The sequence below is a fragment of the Dipteris shenzhenensis genome, chromosome 8 (genome assembly GCF_047967505.1).
Source record: "Dipteris shenzhenensis isolate YYH24624 ecotype China chromosome 8, Dip_SZ_1.0, whole genome shotgun sequence".
In the NCBI taxonomy this organism is placed as follows: domain Eukaryota; kingdom Viridiplantae; phylum Streptophyta; class Polypodiopsida; order Gleicheniales; family Dipteridaceae; genus Dipteris; species Dipteris shenzhenensis.
This window is the reverse complement of record NC_141603.1, coordinates 57,457,315-57,477,386: the sequence shown is the minus strand read 5'-3', so window position 1 is coordinate 57,477,386 and position 20,072 is coordinate 57,457,315.

The following is a 20,072-nucleotide window of genomic DNA, read 5'->3' as shown; positions in this document are numbered from 1 at the left end:
GGTAGATTGTCTATTAGAAATACTACCAGCCCAATCAGCATCAGTGCATCCATGCAAATGTATATGAACCCTAGTCTCATAAAATAGTCCATACTGTAATGTGGACTTCACCTACCTCAGTATGCATCTAGCTGCATCCAACCGGTTTTCTTGGAGCTTGCATAAATGGACTTACTAGCCCAACAATATAGCTCAATTTGGCCTGGTAATAGTCATATAAATCAAACTTCCTACTATGTGTCTGTACATAGTAGGGTCTTCCAGAAGCTCACCTGCATCTGTGCTCAGCTTCACATTCTGCTCCAAAGGAACTGAAATAGGCTTACAGCCTGTCATCCCATATTTGGACAGCATGTCCAATCCATACTACCTCTGCAACATCCATATCCCACTTGTGGATCTAATCACCTCATTGCCCAAGCAGTAACGCAGCTCTCCCAAATCCTTCATCTCAAACTTCTGCTTCAATAGCATTTTCACATGAAGGTTATCTTCATCACTATCACCTGTGATGATCAAATCATCAACATAAATGACAAACAGCATGATACATTTCTCTGTTTTTCTCACATAAAGTGAGAAATCTGCCTTGGAAATCTGAAAGCCAATAGTGACAAGATGCTGTCCTATCTTGTTAGACCATGCTCTGGGTGCTTGCTTCAAGCCATATAAGGCTTTGTTCCACCTGCAAACAAACTCAGGATGAACAACATGAACATAACCTAGTGGCTACTCCATATAGACCTCTTCTTGCAAATCACCATGCAAAAATCATTCTTTACATCCATTTGATGTAAAGACCATCCCTTTGATGTAGGCATAGCAATGACTGCTCTTACAGTTGCTATCCTTGCAACCAGACCGATGTCATATGTCTGTGCATACCCCTTGACAATGCCATATGTCTGTGCATACCCCTTGACAACTAATCTGTGCCATAATCAATGCCATATGTCTGTCTGTGCATACCCCTTGACAACTAATCTTGCCTTGTATCTATTCACAGAACCATCTACATGTAAAGAATAAGGGAGAGAGATAGGAGACTCAAGTTCAGCTTTCTTCACAACACACAAAAGAGAGAGGACACAAGGTTGGAGGGTGAAGCCTTTCTTCACTTTTGCACACAACAACAATACAATAGAAGAGGGAAATACCCTATATGTCAAAACCTAGAATACGTGGTTCATATGTGAACCCAAACCAAAACATACGTGGTAGTCTAACTACACCACAAGTACAACTAACATAGGCGGTGACATAAATGATAGTCATCCAGGAGATATGTCGGGGATAGAGCTTGATATCTCAACACTCCCCCTCAAGCTCAAATCCATCTCACGTACACCAAGCAAGCTCCTAAATCTGCGAAGCTTCTCAGTACCCAATGCCTTCGTAAAGATATCAGCCACCTGCTCGTCAGTGCTGACATAGACAAGATCAATCTCACCAGCTAGAACCTTCTCTCTCACAAAGTGATAATGCACCTCAATGTGCTTCGTTCTAGCATGATAGACTGGGTTATTAGCAAGCATGATGCTGCTAATGTTGTCACAATGAATGACAACTGCTGCATGAACTGACTGTCCCATATCTGCAAGTAGCTTCCGTAACCAAGCTACCTCACATGCAGCCATTGCTGCACCCCCAAAACATGTGGGCTCTGGCTCCTCTAGAACCTTGACCATATAAGCATAGTGATGTGCTGTATACCCATCATATCTCAGCCTGTCAACTGGATACTTAATACGAGTGGACCTCCGTACAACTGGATCAGTTGCAAGAGTCTTTAAATCATGCCTGCTTTTCCTTGCACCAGGTGTAACAACAGAAGGAATCCCAAGTTCCTCATCAAGGCTCATTTCAGAGCCACTTGACTCTCCATCAACATGAGAGCTACCAGCAGACACATCAAACACTGGAGCATGGTCCACTTTTTCTTTTCCCTTATGTGATACCTGCACAACACTATCAGGACTACCATGTGACGATTCACTAGATCTCAATCTCCCTGTCCATGCATTAGATCCACTAGTAGAGGACTCTCTGGGTCCACTCAAGGCTTGAGATTGCTGCTCTGCATTTATTGCAGCATTCCCATTTCCTGCATCTGCATCTCCTACCATAACAGTTGGTGCATACCAGCTGCTCATTTCATCAAAAACAACATCTCTGCTCACTTGCATTTTGCGGGTGGAAGGGTTATAACAGCGATACCCTTTCTGGTGCTGAGCATATCCAATAAAGATGCATTTTTCTGCCTTTGGATCCAGCTTTGTTCTCTTCTCATCAGGAACATGAACATAAGCTATGCAACCAAATACCTTCAAGTGAGAAATATCTGGTTTTTGGCCTGTATACATTTCTTCAGGCGTCATGCCATGGACAGCTGCAGTGGGGGTTCTGTTCATAATATAAACAGCAGTTGCTACTGCTTCAGCCCAAAAATAATCAGGCATGTTTTTCTCATTTAGGATCGCCCGTCCTACTTCTGCAATATGCCTGTTCTTCCTTTCTGCAACTCCATTCTGCTGAGGGGTAGACCTGCATGAGTACTTCCTTTGAATTCCCTGTTCTTTCAGATATTCACAAAATTCTTCTGAAAAGTACTCTCCCCCTCCATCAGATCTTAGCACTTTAATATGCACACCTTTCTCTTTTTCAACCATGGCCTTAAAAGCCTTGAAATGGCTGAACACTTCACTTTTGTGCTTCATAAAATAAATCCACACCTTCCTAGTGTAGTCATCAATAAACGTCACATAATAATGGCATCCACCAATAGAAGCAGTTTTGGTTGTCCAAACATCTGAATGGATCACTTCCAAAGGTCTTCTGCTCACCTTAGCATTTTTGGGAAATGCATGTCTGGCCTGCTTACCCATTTGGCATGCTTCACATACCTTTTGCATTCCCTCAACTCTGAATTTAGGCAAACCTGCAACAATGTTTTTTGTTTGCATAGATTTCAGCCTTTGTATATTCACGTGCCCAATGCGCTTGTGCCATATCTCAATATCTGCAATGACACCTCTCCCATGCGCAAACATAGCAGCTTTCACCTCAGGCATATCAACATCCAAGGTGAACATTCTGCCATTTTTGTTGCCTTTCGCAACCAAGCGGCACTTATTTTTCAAGTCCTCAACGAAGCATCCATCAGGATTAAATCTAACCTGCAGACCTTGCTCAACCATCTGGCCAACTGAAACCAGGTTCTTAGTGATTTTTGGAACATGAAGTACATCTGCCAAGTACTTTGTTTTGCCATCCTGCATAGCCAATGGCACTTTACCAACTTGCGTAATTGGGTGCGCAGTATCATCACCTGTTTCAACATAACCTGGCTTATCCAAATTTCTGACATCATGAAACCACTCACCATGACTGGTCATGTGGTTAGAGGCACCTGAATCAACATACCAAACATCATTGCAAGCTACAGCATCTCCTGACATGGAGTTAACCATATGCTGCATCACAAAAAGGTGCTCATTTCTGTCGTCACCATGCCCACTTGATGATGCATAGTTGCTTTGCTGCAACTTTCCACTTTTGATGTCATTCTGCTTTTTATAGCATGTATTCTCCTTGTGTCCAGGCTTTCCACAATAATAGCATTCTATGTTGCTATTTACTTGCTGGTTCCTTTGCCATGAACCACGGCCTCTTTGGCTCCCCCTGCCTCTAGAACTACCACGTCCTCCTCCATAGGACTGGTTTTCCTGTTGTTGCTGTTGGTTCTGATTTCCTGCACGGCCACCAGAACGGCCTCTTCCTCTACCCCTGCCTCTACCTGTATTCGAGTAGAAAGCAGTCTCTTGAGAAGTTGAGGTGGCTGAACCACCATTCCTTTGCTCTTCACTCAGCAAGAGAGCAATAAGTTCCTGAAAATCAGGAAATGTTTCACGGACTCCAATGGATGTCCGAAATTGTGCATAATCTTTCCCAAGACCATTCAAGGTCACGGACACTAAGTCCTCATCATCAACAGGTGCTCCAATGGAGGCAAGAGAATCTGCAAGGCCTTTCACCTTCAAGGAATACTCATTTATATTCAGATTTTTCCTTTGCACATTGTGCAACTCCTGCTTTAGCTGCATCTTTCGTGCTTTGGTATTTGTGCTATACAGCTTCACCAATGTATCCCATGCCTCCTTAGGCGTCTCTAGATCCTGTATATGCACAATCATAGAATCTGAAATGCTAACGGACAGCCAATACAGGCATTTTCTGGCTTTTTCATGCCATTCTTTAAAGGCCTTCAATTCAGCAGGAGTGGGAGCAGCACCCAAAACTGGTTCTGCAGTTTCACCACTGATGTAATCCCAAACTCCCTTTCCCATAAAGAAGTTTGTCATCCTGAACTTCCATGCTTGGAAGTTGTTCTTGTCAAGCTTCTCACTGACAATGGTAGACAGATTCTCAGACATTTTACAAATCACGAATTGCAACAGCAACCTGTAAACACAGCAAATGCCTCAGAAGGGCAAATAGCAAAACTTCTGCAAAGAGCCTCACAGGGGCAGATCTGCAACACTGACGAAAGTGGTATTTCACCACACAGTCACTTCCTCGTGACGATTTTGCATCAACAGGCAACAGGCATGAATCTGCAACTCCCAATATCTCTGCACATAGGCATACGATGCAATTTCTATGGCACCTTTCCACCAACTAGCCGCACGGTGGTCGCACAGCAAAAACAGGGCCTTTTTCTGAGTGCCTGCGAAGAACTTCCGCCTTCAAAACGGGCCCCGAAACGGCCTCAAATCAAAAAAATAAAGTCACCAAGGGCTTCGCCCTCCCCCGCAGCATATACTACGCTCTCGCCGCACCGCGAAGGGCCTCTCAATCTGAAGCAGTGCACTCCTGCACTTCTGGCTGTGCTACCTGCAGAGATTTGCTCCCAAAGTCCTCTTACCAGGACACCACAAACTTGGCTAGCTTTCTTGAGCTCCTTACCACGAACAAGGCTCTGATACCATGTAAAGAATAAGGGAGAGAGATAGGAGACTCAAGTTCAGCTTTCTTCACAACACACAAAAGAGAGAGGACACAAGGTTGGAGGGTGAAGCCTTTCTTCACTTTTGCACACAACAACAATACAATAGAAGAGGGAAATACCCTATATGTCAAAACCTAGAATACGTGGTTCATATGTGAACCCAAACCAAAACATACGTGGTAGTCTAACTACACCACAAGTACAACTAACATAGGCGGTGACATAAATGATAGTCATCCAGGAGATATGTCGGGGATAGAGCTTGATATCTCAACACTACATTGTGCTTCACCTTATAAACCCGCTTGCAGCCAATTACATTCTTGTCTTAAGGCAAAGGCACCAATTCCCATGTAGCATTTGCTTCTAAGGCATCCATTTCTTCATCCATGTCTTTCTCCCATTTTTCTTTTCCCATGGCTTGCTCAAAAGAAGTGGGTTCTAGTTCATGCATCACTTTGACCATATAGGCATAGTGAATGGCTATAAATCCATCATATTTCAGCCTATCCCTAGGATACTTAATTGTGGTAGAGTTGCACAAAATAGGCTCACTACCAGGTGCTCTCAAAACATCCCTTATCTTCCTTACTCTAGGTGTAACAATAGAAGGAATACCCAATTCATCATCAAGGCTCTTTTCTAAGCCACTGGATTCACCATCCACATAAGAATGACCTGCATTCACATCAACCATGTGCTGATCTACTTTCTCTTTTCCTTTGATACTTGCATACCACTATCTGCATTGCTTTGAGGAGATTCTCCTGATCTCAATCTGCCTATCCATGGCAAAGTATGTGAACCACTGCTAAAGGACGCTACAGGTCCACTAATATTTTGTGATTGCTGCTGTTAATTTTGTGCAGCATTACCATTTTGTGCATCTACATCATTTTTTAGTTGCATTGCCTATGTTCATGTGCTAGATGAGTTGAGATCCAAGTTGGATCCAAAAGCTGAGAAGTGCATCTTGATTGGTTATTCTTTGCAATAGAAAGGGTATAGATGCTATAACCCTTCTACTTGTAAGTTTACAATGAGCAAAGATGTTTTTTATGAGATGACTAGATGGTATAAACCAGTAAATGTACCAGTATACCTCTCCTCTGGCGTCATGCCATGTATTGCTATAATGGGAGTCCTGTTCATTATTTAGACTACTGTAGCAATTGCTTCAGCCCAATAATAATATGGCAGGTCTTTTTCATTGAGCATGGCATGAGATATCTCTCCAATATGCATGTTTTTCCTTTCTACAAGTCCATTTTGCTGTGGGGTATGACTGCATGAATATTGTTGCTTTATGCCATGCTCCTGTAGGAACCTTACAAACTCATTTGAGAGGTACTCTCCCCCTCCATTTGGCCTTAGGCATTTTGTTTGCAGGCTTGTTTCTTTTCCAACCATAGTTTTAAAAGCTTTGAAATGCCCAAACACTTCACTTTTCTTTTTCATAAAATACACCCAATCTTTTCTGCTGTAGTCATCAATAAAAGTGACAAAATAATGATAGCCTCCAATAAAAGTAGCTTTAGTAGTCCACACATCAGAGTGGATTAATTCCAATGGCCTCTTACTCTCTTGAACATATCTAGGAAATGGTTTCCTTGCTTGTTTTCCAAATTGACATGCTTCACATGCCTTATGCATTTCTGCAACCTTGAACGTAGGCAATCCTGCAACAATATTTTGGGCTTGCATTAATTTAAGTCGCTGTACATGAACTTGACCAATGCGTTTATGCTGGATATCAATATCTGCAACTACACCAGTTCCATGTGCAAATAGTGCTGCACTCAATTCAGGCATGTCCGCATCCAAGTTAAACATCCTTCCCTTCTTCTTCCCTTTTGCTATCAAGCGACCTTTATTTTTCATATCCTCAAAAAAGCATCCATGAGGATTAAATCTGACCTACAAGCCTTGCTCAACCATTTGATCAATAGAAACCAGGTTCTTGGTGATATTCGGGACATGAAATACATAAGACAGGTATTTCTTTTTCCCATCCTACATAGACAAAGGAATTTTACCAATATGCACAATACAATGTGTAGTATCATCACCAGTCTCCACAAATCCTGGTCTTTCCATTTTCCTTGCATCCTGCATCCATTCTGCATGACTTGTCCTATGGTTAGATGCACCTGAGTCAACATACCACACATCATTGCTTTCTTCTACACTTGTCACAGAATTGGTCATGTGCTGCACCATAAACAAATGCTCATTTTTGTCATCACCTTGTTTATTAGAGGATGCATAATTGCCTTGCTGCAATTTTCCATTCATGATGTCATTCTACTTTTTGTAGCAGTCTTTAGCCATATGACCCATTTTACCACAGTAGTAGCATTCAACATTGTTGTTTGCATTTTTGCCTCTTTGCCATCCACCACGACCTCTTTGGGTCCCCCTGCCTCTAAGGTTACCACGTCTTCCTCCATAGTACTAGTTTTTTTGAATTTGCTGCATATCTGATTTTTGCCATAGTCTCCAGATCAGCCTGCTCTACCTCTGTCTCTACCTCTTCCAGCATTTGAGTAGAAGACAGCTTCCTTTAAAGTTCCTCCTGAAGAAGATGCACCACCATTTCTCTACTCTTTAGAAATTAGAAGAGCAATCAACTCCTCAAAATTAGGAAATTTTTCATAGACGGCAATGGATGTCTAGAATTGTGCATAATCCTTTCCTAGACCATTCAAGGTCATAGAAACTAAATCATCATCTTCCACTGGTGACCCAATGGAAGCAAGTGCATCTACAATCTTCTTCACCTTCATCTGGTAGTCATTGATGCTCATATTTTCCCTTTGCATATTATGCAACTCCTGCTTGAGCTGCATTTTCCTGGCTTGCTTATTTGTGCTATACATTTTTGTTAAAGTATCCCACGCCTCCTTCGGCATGCTTGCATTTTGAATATGCACAATCATAGAATTTGAAATACTAATAGACAGCCAATACATAACTTTTCTGGCTCTCTCATGCCATCCTTTAATTGCCTGCAACTCCTGTTGATTGGGAACATCAGGAATAACTGGTTCTTGTTCAGCTCTAGTAATGAACTCCCAATAGCTTTTTCCCTTAAGGAAATTCGTCATTCTAAACTTCCATGCTTGGAAATTGTTCTTGTCAAGCTTTTTAGTGACTATCTGTGAAAGAGCATCAGATGCCATTATAGAACACTGCAAAAATATTCTATCACTGCAAAAAATAGAACTTCTGCCTCACAAGGGCAAATATGCAAAATTGATGAAAGTAGTATTTGACCATAGTGATGATTTTGCATCAACAGGCAATAAGAATGATTCTGTCACTGCCAATATCTCTATGCATAGGCATATGATGCGATTTCTATGATAACTTTTCACTGACCTAGAGAACAGTGGTTGCACAACAAAAACACGGCAATTTTTTGAGTGCCTGCAGAAAACTTTTGCCACCAAAATGGGCCGTGAAATGGCCTCACTGCACCCCAAAGAGCATCCAAACTTCAGATAGTGCACTCTTGCACTTTCCGACTGTGCTACCTGTAGAGATTTTCTCCCAAACTCAAAAAAGAAAAGCAACACTGATGCTCTTACCAAGACACTGCAAACTTGGTTTGCTTTCTTGAGCTCCTTACCATGAACCGAGCTCTGATACCATATGAAGAGAGTGGGAGAGAAGTAAGGATCTCACTTGCAGCTTTCTCACATACACAATGGGGGAATACACACAAAGGTGGAGGCTAAAAATAGTTTTCCTCTTCTTAGTTGTGAAAGCCAAAAGAACTCTCTCTTAGTACAAAAGGAATAGATGAACCCTATATGTGGGTCTCAAACCAAACTCAGCTAACCTAGGTGACATACTATTTGAGCCACTAACTAGAGTACATAAAGATAGCTGTCATGCAGCTATTATTCATGGGCAGTGTACCAACCGCTGTACCAACCGCATCTACAGCTAACAAATTGGTGACATAAATGCACAACGGCATATCACGAGTGGAGCTTGATATCTCAAGAGACGAGTTCTCCACCATGTACTCTACCCTGAACCTTGGATCCTCCTTCTAACCCTTGAACCTCTTCTAAACTCTGGAACCTCTTCTAAACTCTGGAACCTCCTTCTAAACCCTAAAACCTCCTTCTAAATCCTGAACCTCCCTCTAACCCTTGAACTCCTCCTAAGCCCTACAACCTCCAATGAAGGCAAAAGCCTTCATTACCTCAACCATGATGATACATGTTCCTTTTACACATGCATGCACTATGTTTGCGTACCACACTTAAGCCTATGTCTCTCATCGGAATACGATTGAGGTCCTAAGCTACACACTACAAATGACAACCTCAATATATCTGTAGGTGACAAAAGCCTTGAAACCCTACATACTAAGAATATCCTGCTCTTCCTACGAAAGCTGTGGGAAAGAGCCAACACATGGCAATGGTGAGTCATTGTTGACATGGTAGTATGATGTGGCTAGTGACATGGCAAGTTGATTGGGATGCTGACATGGCACAAGGGTCAACTATGTTGATGTGACAATGTGCCATGTGATAGATAGATGTGGTTGATGATGTGGCTTATCTACCATGTGTTAGGCATGAAATGGACAAATGATAATGTGTCATGGTCCCCGAGAATGTTGACATGGCAAGATAAAATTTTGTGGACCTGCCACATGGCAAATCTTGATGTAGCCTATGATGTGTGGTCAAGGTATTGACCTTGATGATGAGCGGAGGGGGAGGTGCCATGTGTCAATTGGAGGGGGACCAAAATCTTGAGGATCTTGATAGAATCTTAAAGATTCTATCATCTTCCACAGCTAAAGTGCATAGGAGGTTTGGATTGTCATTGCTCGGGGTGCCTGCAGGTCCTTTGGGCATTGTAATCAGGATGTGCATAGAAGGAGCCATGTGTTTGAGAGTGGGCTAAGGTTGGCAAGGAGTTGTTGCTAATGGACGATCTTCTTTGTCATTTAGAGAGGAGGTAGCAGGAGCTGAGGCTTTTGGAGCACGAAGCTGCATGTCAATTTGATGCTATTGGGGTATTGATTGAGGTAGAGCCACTGGCCGTCAGTGAAGATGACTAAGCTTGCAGGAGCTATGAGGCAGTTGCTCATCATGAGGGCATCTTGCTAGTCAGTGGCGCAATCATTGTTGCAGCCCATGGGCTGACATTGCATATGTTGGCATTGTGGCTATGGCAGCTTCGTTGACAACACTATGTGTTGTTGGATTGAGTCGTTGAAGTAGGAGTTGCCTTTGAGGCAGCCTGATGGGCACTACTAAGGTTGTGAGTTTGGAGTAGTCGGATCTATGGACATCTATGACGAGTTGTCTAGTCGATGGAATGTGCATATGAGTCGTAGACGGAGCTTCATGTACTCTGGATAGTAGAGGCTTTAGTAGAGCCTGTTCTTCATGGAAGTTAGGAGCTCCGATGTAGTGGCGGAGCTTGGAGGTTGAAGATGGTTGGCAAGTTTGTCAGCTGGCTGCAAGGAGCTTACATACTGGTAGAATGGACGCTTTGAATGGACCCTTTGAGGGAGTCCTTGCAGGAGCTATGGAGAGCGGAGGAGCAGGTCGTAGGTAGATTTCACCTTAGGACTAGAGAAGGAAGTTGATGCTCTTTCAATAATGGACAGAAATCTCTCGTAAAGATCCAACTGAAATCTCTCTCTGTCAATTGAAAAAGAGATGAACCTCTCTCTCTCTCTCTCACATAACTACAAAACTCTCAATGATGGAATGAGTAGAATTTGATAAAAATTGTCTCAAAAAACTCTCAATGAACAGATTGTTTCTCTCACAAAAGAAGACACTCAAGTGACAAGAACTCTCAATCTCTCGATCTCTCTTACTCTCTCACATGAAGGATGGCACCTTAGCAGCAGGTAGAACCATGCTCTAATACCATGACAAAATATGAAGAGGGGAGGGGAGAAGAGTGAAGATGAGGAGAGAGCGCATAGATAGAGTGCACACCACAAATGACTAGCTGTACACTAGATTTAGTTGAAAATGTAGAATATATACAAACCCTTTTAGGGTTAGGGTTAGGGCTCTAACCCTTTCTTTTATAGCACTCTATGTGTTAGTGCTATTCACAATATCTAACACATGATGTTGAGATGGTTTCTCAACAAGCTTGAAATTGGACCCACTTGGTAAGACAAACTTATGTGAGATAGAATGAGCTTGGTATTTTTACTACCTACGATGGCTACATCAATTTTTATCTCTTGCTACCAGTTCTTGGTATCACACCAAGGTGTTATCAATTGTTCATCCACGATTGATCCTTGGGAATGGGTAACAACATGAGTCCCACATGAGCATACACTAGTGTGGGCTCAAATATTTTGGCTAGCATGAGATGGTAGTTCTTAGGTTTGGATGCCCCATCAAGTTTGTTAGTTTATCAAGGCACCCATTTGATGAAGAAATTGTTGTTGCTACTAATTTACGATTTTCTATGTACGATCCTTAGTGCAAATTGCCAATCTAAGTAACAAACAAAATCTGAAAGTATTTTTAACCAAGATGGTGAAAGCTACTAGAATCAATTGGGATTTCAAATATCACATGGACGATGGGTACATCAAACTATAACCAAGATGATGAATCCTACTATTAATTGGCATTTAAACTTACACACCACATGATCAACCTCGGGGGTCACTCTTAACTATATAAGTGTAGCACATGGATTCAATAGAAGGTGTTTTTAAAACCTTCTTTTTACACATTTTTTGTGTACAAAAGGGTATCATATAGAGGAGGTATTCATAGATTCAAAGGAAAAAGGGTGCATTTTATTCATCATAATTTTATAGAAAAGGGGTTTTTGCCAATACGACTTGAATGCACTATTGAGATATCGAGCCCCACTCGTGATATGCCAGGGTGACCATTGTGCATTTATGTCATTGACTTGTTAGCTGTAGCTACGGTTGGTACACTACCCATGAATAATAATTGGATGATAGCTATCTTTATGTACTCTAGTTATTGGCTCAATTAGTATGCCACCTTAGAAATCAGAATATGCAGCAAACTCAAGAAAACTAGTCCTATGGAGGATGACGTCAACACCTATCTACCACATTGCAGACCTTATCTGCCATGTCACCTAGGGTTACCTAACCCTAGGTAGACCTAACTGCACCCCAGTTAAGTTGACCACATGTTAGTTAAGAGTTAACCTAGGTTAAGTGAAGGAGACCCTAAGTTGAAGGGTTGGTTAAGTTAACCATAGGTCAGTCAACCATGGTCAAGCTACCTTGACTCAACTAGACTGCCACATCAGCATCCTAGTTAGTTGCCACATCATCAGTACCATGTGGCACTTTAACCCTATGTAGGCACACACAGTCACTGCATGTGACCACTCCTACCACCTCAGCATAGGGCTCCATAAGCACAGTCCCTACTAGGCATAGTCACTGCATGTGACCCCTTGATTGACACATCATCATTTAGCACATTTGCACTCCTTTTTCCCCTCCACCTAGATCAAGTCGTATCTCTTGATCTAGGAAGAATTTGAGGGCGCTGCAAAAAGGAAAAACAAACTATTTTTTGTGCTCTATGTGCTCGTGACATCACACGCACATTTTGGTGCAAGTATAACTCACTTTTGAGCTTCACCCGACAAATCCACTTCCTACACGCACATCAACATCTACATCAGCGCATCTGACCCAACATTTAAAAAGAACAAAAGAAAAGAAATTATTTGCTATTCTTTCATCGATTAATGATTGGTGTAGATCTAGATCAGAGTAGACTAGATCACCATAGAGGGGACGCTTTGAATCTCCCCAAGTTGCCAATCTAAGCCATGCCCGAAATTCCCAACTAGTACCTAGGTCCATATGCTCACATACGGTTTCACATCATCACATTACTTGAAACTTGATGTTCATCAGCTCAGTGAGCAGACTTCAGAGTGTTCAGAGGCATTGCCAATTGTTTAGTGGGAAGATAGCACATGATTTGATTTCACACACACATTCCATCATTGTAAAGCCTATTTGGCTATTTCACAGAATTATGCACATCATTTCAGCCTTGTAAAGCCTCTTGGCTATTCTCGGCATCATTTGCCCCACAAGCCTTGTAATACAGATGGGATTTTATCTATTGCAGTTCTATCTTCACCGATAGTTCAGATTTCACTTGGCACAGTCAGTGTTTTGCAGTTCATTCATACAGTGATTTTCATGACACTTTGAGTACATTTCTTACACCATGTCTATGACTAGCAACCTCAATCTGGAGGCATCTGCTAAGCTAGACAACTCCAATTATGGCACATGGAAATATTGAATGGAGACCATTCTTGTACTACAAGAAAAATGGGAGTGTGTTGATGGATCTACACTTGGACCATTGGATGATCCAACCAATAGTAGCTCTACTCCACCTATTGTCATAGCACCAGTAGTAGGATCTACAGCTACACAAACAGTTTTTGCACCCATAGCAAATCCTGCCATTGCTCGAGCTTAGGAAGAATGGGATAAGAAAGATAAGTATGCATATCATTTGAACAAGCAAAATGTGTAAGATGTCATGCTACAACAGCTCAACACAGTCAAGACATCAAAAGAAGCATGGGATATGTTTGCAGCTCTCCACGAGCCCATGAACACATCTAGGATTCTCACATTGAGAAACCAAATACACTAGAGTTTCCACAACAGTAGTGAAACCGGTCATGCTTTTGTACTCTAGATAAAAGACTACAACAATCAACTCGCAACAACAGTAGGAGAGACTATGAATCCAGTAGAAATGGTTCAAGTCATCTTGAATGGACTAGGAGAGGGATATGAGAATCTAGGCCAGAGTATTGCCATCCAATAGCAAATTCCAATACTAGAAGAGCTCCAGTCAGTCTTACTTGGTGAAGAATGTAGGATGCAAGCCATTCAAGCATGCAAAGGTCATTCTAATGATCAGACATTCATAGCTTCGTAAAGGCAGAGGTAGAGGTAGATCATTCCAGAATATAGTGGTCATCATCAGTAGCAAGTTCATCAACAAAGTTAGAATCAGCATTAGCATCATCCTCATGAACATCAAAATCATCAAAGAGGAAATCATTCCAACCAAGGAAGATTCCAAGGACGAGGGAATGCATCCACCAATGTGTTAAACATCCAATGCAACTACTATCATAAGTTTGGACACTATGAAAGAGATTGCCACAAGAAGCAATACAACCAAGGTGGTCAATCTAGTAGTAATCGAGGGAATTTCCGCAGTGGAGAAAATCATCACGGTGGATATTCTAGTCATAGTCATTTTGCAAATGAACATGGGAATATGTTTCTTAAAAGTTGTTGGGATATCTCAAGGTGTATGCCTCAGGCACACCTTATGTTTCTATGTGTGAGTGCTAGAGGCATAGTTAGGTGCCCACAAGCAGAGTTAGGTGGTGGAAAAGCCACATAGGATGATTGAGTGAATCTAGGAGTAGATTGAGGAGATGATTGTGGAGCTTTGAGGTCATCAGTGATGTCAGTGACCTTGTATGAGGTGCCTACTTAAGGACCTCTTTCTTCTTCATTCTATATGCAAGTATTCTGATTTTGTGTCCACTCTACTCTTTCCTTTCAGTGTTCCAACATGGTATCAGAGCCATTTGATCCCCCTTGAGCCCATTTCTGCCACATCATCATCTTCTTCCTCTTCTTCTTCTTCACCATCTCTCCCTCTTCTTCCAAAAATTTGCTTGAGCTTGTTCTCCTCCGATTCTCACCCATTTCCCACGCCCTTCCTGTTGGAGATCCCTCTTGTTGGGGTGAATTTTGGGCTGCAAGCAATTGACGAAATATGCGCTCTGCTGGTCGCCATTGCACGAAAATCGTCGATTCTTCTTCCTACGATTTCTCTGCACCTGCTTTGTCTTTGTCTAATTCCTTTCAGGGCAAGCTTCTCCATATCTAGAGCTACCTTGTGCTGAAATCTGAGCAGCAATGGCTGCATATTGAAGGAGAAAATAGAGAAAAACCAGTCGACTTTGTTCAAGAAGGTGAAGGCGACCTGACGCATATTTTCACCTCTTCTTCCCAGAGGATCTACTGTGGTATACCAACTTTCTTTTGCCTTAGAAAGCCCCCTTTCTTTTGCTTTGAAGAGTGTGAAATGAGCCCTCCAAGTTTAGCTCTCTAGTTTTGACAGTTTTGACATACTTTTGAAAATGATGCTACATAAAATGCCACTCTAGCATTTCTGGTCTTTTGAAGTTTTCAATAACTTCACTACAAGTGTTGCTTCAGTTTTGTTTTGACTTGCTAGACCTGGTTGTGATTGGAAAGTGTTTATTTCATCCACTTCTATGAAGCATGCAAAAAGTAGCATCATTGTTTGAAAACTAGTCACTACTATTTGCTACATCAAGTGCCTATACTTTGGAAGTATTTCAGTTCTTTTTGCCTTGTAAGAGAGATAGACACTGCCCAATATCTGGGTTAGACCCTCTCATGGATACCTTATATAATCTTGAGAAGTTCAATGGAAAGGGCTTCCATACTTGGCAAATGAAGGTGAAATTTGCATTGATGCGGGAGAACTTATGGGGACTTGTCAAACCTACTCCTACCGCTTCTTCTACGGCCTCAAATGCTGGACAATCTTCAACTATTTTTGAATGCATAAAATAAGTATCATAATTTTTTAAAATTAACAAATTATTTATTTTGTAGAAAGTTGTTCACACTCACATATGCAACTTGCAGTGGTCTAAAGAGACTATCTTTTGCAATCGATTTTTGCGAAAAAAAATTCATTTAAGGTGGGAGAAATTGAACTGCTGCATTTGGATGTAAGACATAAAATCCTTTGCCCTCTCAATACTTTTTTAAAATTAATTAGAATAATTTTATGCTTACAAGCGACTGGATGGTTCACAGACACCACAACAGTACGATGCCCACTCTTGTGGATGGGGGGTCCTTATAAACACCAAGTACATTTTGGAGGCTTATTTGTCAGGAGATACAGTGGGTCTGGACATAAATATAACACAGAACTTGAAACTAAAGTTTTGTTTGCATTTTTGCAGATGACAAAACAAAGCTATGATGATCAATTTGTGTTAAACTTTAGAGCTAGAATGATCATAGTTCTCCTTCAATATGTGTCCTTGTTATCGCAAGAGAAAAGCACCGAGAAGGAAAGCTCTAAGAAATTAGATAAGGGACAGAGTTCAAAAGTGATGGAGGACCTCACTCCAAAGTAGGCTAAGGCTGCTTTGACAGGACTAAAGGACCATGAGGCCCAACCTCAAATGCCTCCACAATCCATTGAACTTGGACATGAGGCCCCTCATCTAGTCCCTCAAACTATTGAGCCTGGACCTGAGGATCGTGAGCCTCTTCCCCATCCATTTATTAATGTTGGACCTGAGAATCCTTTACAAAATTTGGAGCCTTCTAATTGAGTTGAGGAAAATTGTACTCTTGTAAGCCTCACACTTAGGCTAACATCTGTGTCCTTGCTTGGTCAATGCTCCTTTCACAAGACACTTAAATCCAATGCTCTTTGGTACATTTGGGTGTGCAGGAATACGTGAAGAGAGTGGGAGAGAGGTAAGGAGTCTCACTTGTAGCTTTCTCACATACACAATGGGGGAATACACACAAAGGTGGAGATTGAAGCCCGTTTTCCTCTTCTTAGTTGTGAAAGCCAAAAGAACTCTCTCTCTTAGTACAAAAGGAATAGATGAACCCTATATGTGGGTCTCAAACCAAACTCAGCTAACCTAGGTGGCATACTAATTGAGCCACTAACTAGAGTACATAAAGATAGCTGTCATCCAGCTATTATTCATGGGCGGTGTACCAACTGCATCTACAACTAACAAGTCGGTGAGATAAATGCACAACGGTCACCCTGGCATATCACGAGTGGAGCTCGATATCTCAACACTCCCCCTCGAGCTCAATCCCAATTCCTGCACACCAAGCATGTCTTTGAACTTGCACAGCTTCTCTGCACCCAATGCCTTCGTGCATATGTCAGCTACCTGATCCTCTGTGCTAACATAAACTAGATCAATAAAACCTACTAAAACCTTCTCCTGCACATAGTGGTAATGCACCTCAATGTGCTTTGTTCTAGCATGATAGACTGGGTCATTTGCCAAGTGCATACTGCTCATGTTGTCACAATCAATGACAACTGCCCCATCTGTAGACTGATGCATATCATAAAGTAGTTGATGCAACCAAGCTGCCTCACATGCAGCCATTGATGCACCCCTGTACTCAGCCTCTGTGCTCGACAAGGCAACTGTAGGTTGTTTCTTGCTACTCCAAGTGACTACAGCACTCCCAAAAGAAAACATATATCCACTGGTAGATCATCTATCAGAAATACTACCAGCCCAATCAGCATCAGTGTATCCATGAAACTGTATCTGAACCCCAGTCTCATAAAATAGTCCATATTGCAATGTGAACTTCACATACCTCAAAATGTGTCTAGCCACATCCAAATGTGGTTTCCTTGGAGCCTGCATAAACTGACTTACCAACCCAATAGCATAGCTCAAATTTGGCCTAGTAATAGTCATATAAATCAAACTTCTTACTATGCGTCTATACATAGTAGGCTCTTCCAGAAGCTCACCTGCATCTAAACTCATCTTCACATTCTGCTCCAAAGGAACTGAAATAGGCTTACAGCCTGTCATCCCATATTTGGACAACATGTCCAATCCATACTGCCTCTGCAAGAGCCATATCCCACTTGTGGATCTAATCACCTTAATTCCCAAGAAGTAACGCAGCTCTCCCAAATCCTTCATCTCAAACTTCTACTTCAATAGCATTTTCACAGAGGGATATCTTCATCACTATCACCTGTGATGATCAAATCATCAACATAAATGACAAGCATCATAATACCTTTCTCTGTTTTTCTCACATAAAGTGAGAAATCTGTCGTGGAAATTTGAAAACCAATAGTGACAAGATACTATCCTATCTTGTCAGACCATGCTCTAGGTGCTTGCTTCAAGCCATACAAGACTTTCTTCAACCTGCAAACAATTGAACATCATGCAAATAACCTGGTGGCTGCTCTTATTTACATCCATCTGATGTAAAGACCATCCCTTCGATGCAGCCATAGCAATGACTGCTCTTATAGTTGCCATCCTTGCAACTGGACTGAATGTTTCTTCATAATCAATGCCATATGTCTGTGCATACCCCTTGACAACTAATCTTGCCTTGTATCTGCTCACAGAACCATCTGCATTTTGCTTCATCTTATAAACCCACTTGCAGCCAATTGTCTTAGGGCAAAGGCACCAATTCCCATGTAGAATTTGCTTCCAAGGCATCCATTTCTTCATCCATGGCTTTCTCCCATTTTTCTTTTCCCATGGCTTGCTCAAAAGAAAGGAATAACTGGTTCTTGTTCAGCTCCAGTAATGAACTCCCAATAGCCTTTTCCCTTAAGGAAATTCGTCATTCTAAACTTCCATGTTTGGAAGTTGTTCTTGTCAAGCTTTTCAGTGACTATCTGTGAAAGAGCATCAGGTGCCATTATAGAACACTGCAAAAATATTCTATCACTGCAAAAAACACAACTTCTCTCTCACAAGGGCAGATCTGCAAAACTGATGAAAGTGGTATTTGACCATATAGTCACTTCTAGTGACGATTTTACATCAATAGGCAATAAGAATGATTCTGTCACTCCCAATATCTCTGTGCATAGGCACACGATGCAATTTTTGCGGTAACTTTTCACCGACCTACAGAACAATGGTCGCACAACTATAATAGGGCACTTTTCTGAGTGCCTGCTGAAAACTTCCGCCACCAAAACCGGCCCCGAAACGGCCTTAAATAAAAAAAGCAATGTCAGCAAAGGCTTTGCCCTTTTGTTGGTAAACTGAAAGGAAAGCAAAGAGTGGACACAAACTCAGAATACTTGCATTATAGAATGAAGAAGAGTGAGGTCCTTAAGTAGGCACCTCATAAATGCTCACTGACATCACTGATGACTTCAGAGCTCCACAATCATCTCCTCAATCTGCTCCTAGATTCTCTCAATCGTCCTATGTGGCTCTCCACCACCTAACTGTGCTTATGGGCACCTAATTGTGCCTCTAGCACTCACACATAGAAACCAAGGTGTGCCTGGGGCATACACCTTGAGATATCCCATCAAACCCCCCCTCAAGGGAATGCCTCAGGCTATGTCAAGGATACATCTAGTCTCATAGTTTCTCATGCCATCTCATGGTGGTCAAGGATAAATCTATGGCTAGGTTCTCATGCTAGCAAGGATTCCCATGGGTGTAAGGTAAACAAAAGGGATATAAAAAGACCTTCCAATGGTTATCTCCCCTACATGTACATGCACACAATGTCTGCAGGAGGTACCATGGAGCAAAACATACACATGGCCTACATCATAAGGTGACCAGAGGTGTTTACAAAACACACAAAAACACAATAGTTTATTTCATTCATTTTGGAGGACTATCCAAGCTGAGTACCTTGACATAAAAAGAGAGATCTGGAGCATACATAGAGATGATTTAAAATGCATAATCTTCAAAGGATGCCTCATCTTGTGGAGGCTCATCAATTGAAAGTAGATTTGCATTTTCTGTCTTTGCTTTGGCTCTGCAAAACTTCTCATTATGGTTGTTCTTGCACAGTGTTTGCATGGATTGATTTTGAAGCAGTCCTTTGAAAGGTGATTTGTCTTTCCATAGTGATTGCAAGGGGTAAACCTGCCCTTCTGGACTTTTACAGCATAAACAGTGCCATTGCCTTTCCTGAGCTCCATATGCCTTTCTTCTTCTTAGAGAGCAGAGATAATACCTTCAAGATTAGGATAAGGAAGATTTTTCAAAGTGGTAACTATGTGATCATAATCTTCAGGCATACTCTTAAGTAGCACTGCCATACCATCATCTGGAGTAATAGGAGAGTTGATAGAAGCTAATTGAGTCATAAGACTTCGCATGTAGTTGACATGAGCTGCAAAGTAGTGCCACTAACCATCTTCAATTCAAAGAAAGAGATTTT